The following is a 3823-nucleotide window of genomic DNA, read 5'->3' on the forward strand; positions in this document are numbered from 1 at the left end:
TTCATAAGGAGGAGGTGTTAGCAATTCTGGAAAGTGTGAAAATAGATAAGTCCCCTGGGCCGGATGGGGTTTATCCTAGGATTCTCTGGGAAGCTAGGGAGGAGATTGCAGAGCCTTTGGCTTTGATCTTTATGTTGTCATTGTCTACAGGAATAGTGTCAGAAGACTGGAGGATAGCAAATGTTGTCCCCTTGTTCAAGAAGGGGAGTAGAGACAACCCTGGTAATTATAGACCAGTGAGCCTTACTTCGGTTGTGGGTAAAGTGTTGGAAAGGATTATAAGAGATAGGATTTATAATCATCTAGAAAGGAATCATTTGATTAGGAATCGTCAACATGGTTTTGTGAAGGGTAGGTCGTGCCTCACAAACCTTATTGAGTTCTTTGAGAAGGCGACCAAACAGGTGGATGAGGGTAAAGCGGTTGATGTGGTGTATATGAATTTTAGTAAAGCGTTTGATAAGGTTCCCCACGGTAGGCTATTGCAGAAAATACGGAGGCATGGGATTGAGGGTGATTTAGCAGTTTGGATCAGAAATTGGCTAACTGTAAGAAGACAGAGGGTGGTGGTTGATGGGAAATGTTCATCCTGGAGTTCAGTTACTAGTGGTGTACTGCAAGGATCTGTTTTGGGGCCACTGCTGTTTGTCATTTTTATAAATGACCTGGATGAGGGCGTAGAAGGATGGGTTAGTAAATTTGCGGATGACACTAAAGTCGGTGGAGTTGTGGATAGTGCGGAAGGATGTTGCAGGTTACAGAGGGACATAGATAAGCTGCAGAGCTGGGCTGAGAGGTGGCAAATGGAATTTAATGCGGAAGAGTGTGAGGTGATTCACTTTGGAAGGATTAACAGGAATACAGAGTACTGGGCTAATGGTAAGATTCTTGGTAGTGTGGATGAGCAGAGAGATCTCGGTGTCCATGTGCATAGATCACTGAAAGTTGCCATCCAGGTTGATAGGGTTGTTAAGAAGGCGTACGGTGTGTTAGGTTTTATTGGTAGAGGGATTGAGTTTCGGATCCATGAGGTCATGTTGCAGCTGTACAAAACTCTGGTGCGGCTGCACTTGGAGTATTGCGTACAGTTCTGGTCACCGCATTATAGGAAGGATGTAGAAGCATTGGAAAGGGTGCAGAGGAGATTTGCCAAGATGTTGCCTGGTATGGAGGGAAGGTCTTATGAGGAAAGGCTGAGGGACTTGAGGCTGTTTTCGTTAGAAGAAGGTTAAGAGGTGACTTAACAGAGACATACAAGATGATCAGAGGATTAGATAGGGTGGACAGTGAGACCTTTTTTCCTCAGATGGTGATGGCTAGCACAAGGGGACATAGCTTTAAATTGAGGGGTGATAGATATAGGACAGATGTCAGAGGTAGGTTCTTTACTCAGAGAGTAGTAAGGGCGTGGAATGCCCTGCCTGCAACAGTAGTAGACTCGCAACTTTGAGGGCATTTAAATGGTCATTGGATAAACATATGGATGATAATGGAATAGTGTAGGTTAGATGGGCTTCAGATTGGTTTCACAGTTCGGTGCAACATCGAGGGCCGAAGGGCCTGTACTGCGCTGTAATGTTCTATGTTCTAAGATCTGGAAAGTGCTGTCTGAGAATATGGTGGAGGCAGGATCAATAAAGGGTTTCAGGAGAAAAAAAGGTAAAGGCTCTTGGAGACAAAGCTCGAGAAGGGTTGGGAGTACCCACACAGGCGCGACGTATCGAATGAACTTCCGTTTGTTACATTACAACACAATGCGCAGCAATTTGGTCAGGGATAGAACGTGCCTGCCAGAAACAAGTGGGAGGACATTTGGAAAGTGAACGTCTGCTGTCAACATGCATGTCGAAGGAATGACACGCATTATTGGATTTGGAAGCTAATCGAGTGAATGTGAATTAACTGATCGCAGATTCGGTTGAGGAAGGGGGGAATCACGTGTGTATATGACCTCAGGTTGGGCTCCACCCCACAATGCGCAGAAGATGCAGCAGGAACAATAGAGCAAGCAAGCTGCATTTGCAACACTGGCTGCAGCGTCGCATGGGTGAGTACATAGACTGCAGTGAATGCATCTCTTTCAGTCCCGCCTTTTAAATTTCGCTTTTACACAATTAGGACGTGGCTATATCCAGCGTCAAGCAAAAACAAAACAGGGTGCAACTTAGCCAGGAGAAGGAGCTGTATTTCTTGTTTAGGTGCTGTGCCCGGGAGGAATCCGAAGCAACTTTAACTGGAGCTGAAACGCACTGAATTGACTCACTTTCCTGAAGAATGCAACAGCGCACTCTGCAAACACGATGTAGGAGTTACAAGTTGTGACGACAAAACCGATCTCCTTGTTACGTCTATATACAGATTTGGCTTGAGTCCTGCATTTGACTGTCTCCCCCCCCGAGGGCAGAATGCCGTTCTGTGGCTGAGACTGGTGCGAGTGGACACCACCCAGTGTGCACTGGATAGAAACCCGGCCTCAGTGGCCGCGCTCCCCTGCCGCTTGCTTGGTATTTTCACCAGGCCAAGAAGTGGTGAGCTGCTTTCTACCCGGAGGCACTGAACGACTGATCTTCAAACCGAACTTTCGCTCCAACTTGACTGGATGTGTCTACCTTGCCTCGTTGCTGCCCTACTCCCACCCTCGTTCTACCTCCACCTAGCCACCTACCCTCTCTTCCTATTTAAGTCGCCCATGAAGACCGACCTCTTTGACCAAGCTTCACGGAATTTGAGTCAGTATGTGGCTCGCTTTGTTTGAGGGCAGCTCCTGTAACTATTCCCCCCCCCCCCCCCCGTATATTGTATGATGTCGAAGGCGCTGTGGAAATTGTTGTTGCATAGGCTAAGCCCACTTCCCTTTGTCAAGCCTGTCCGTTTCTGACATTAGACTGTGCTCCTGCCCAGTGCCTCTCCCCCAGCAACCAACCGTTTGTCCTTTGGCAGTATCCCTCTGCCCCAGGTGGCACTCAGCCCCTGAAATACATCCCTCCACCCTAGGTTCACTGTCAGGCCCTGGGGACCCTAACCCTCCCTCCGTCAATGACTTCCCTAAATGCTTAGAGACAAAAAGAAAATACAGGTGCTGGAATCCAAGTAGACAAACGCAGCAGACCAGGCAACATCTGGAGGAAAGGAGCAGTCAATGTTTCGGGTAATACCACTCCTTTTCTCCACATGCTGCCTGGCTTGCTGTGTTCTTCCACCCTGCTTAAATGGTTTCCGCTTAGTTGGAGATGAATTAGGAGCAGTAGGGCATTCGGCCCCTCGAGCCTCTTGCACGTTGTTGCCCGCTTTGACCGATGGCTATCAAACTGCAGGCAGAATCTGATTGACAGGTGTCATCGCCCCACCCCCATGATTGGCAGAGGGCGGGGCTGAAGTCACATGGGCGGGACCGGGTTGGCGCGATATGGTGTGATTGACAGCTCGGCTACCGGGCATGCGCGGTGAGGCTGATCCGGTAACCTAGGCGCCGACTGGGCCTGAGATCTCGGCGGGGCCCGAGGGGCCTTTACAGGTAAACCCGGGCTTCACTGTGTGACCGCCAGACCGGGCAACGGTGAGAGTAGTGACCGCACTGGGCGAGAGGTTGGCCGGAGTGTCCGGGCCGTTCGGTAGGGAGCGGCCTAGATATAACCGCCGCTTCGCCGGTCAGAGCTCACCGGCCCCTCCCCTGAGGGACACCCCTCCGCTGTGCCTTTCTTCACCCACTCTTCCCAAAGGCCTGTTCCGCCCCCTCCCCACCTCGTCCCCATCTCTTGCGCCCCCTCCCCAGCCCCCCGCCCCGTATCTTCAGCCCCCTACCCACCTCCCCGCCCCCCCCCCC

The 3823-nt window shown here is 50.4% G+C and overlaps 1 protein-coding gene across 6 annotated transcripts in view; it reads left to right on the plus strand.

The window, feature by feature from the left end:
- Positions 1–1937: 1937 nt before the first annotated feature.
- Positions 1938–3823, plus strand: part of LOC109919292 — a 28253-nt gene continuing 26367 nt past the window's right edge. For 2 of the 6 annotated variants that reach the window (XR_007264773.1, XM_020519281.2), the window contains exon 1: positions 3398–3514. The gene's annotated coding sequence lies outside the window, so the exon portion shown is untranslated. The other 4 variants (XM_020519280.2, XM_048612175.1, XM_048612177.1 and 1 more) reach the window with 4 other exon arrangements.

Source organism: Rhincodon typus, chromosome 25 (genome assembly GCF_021869965.1).
Source record: "Rhincodon typus isolate 14 chromosome 25, sRhiTyp1.1, whole genome shotgun sequence".
Lineage (NCBI taxonomy): Eukaryota > Metazoa > Chordata > Chondrichthyes > Orectolobiformes > Rhincodontidae > Rhincodon > Rhincodon typus.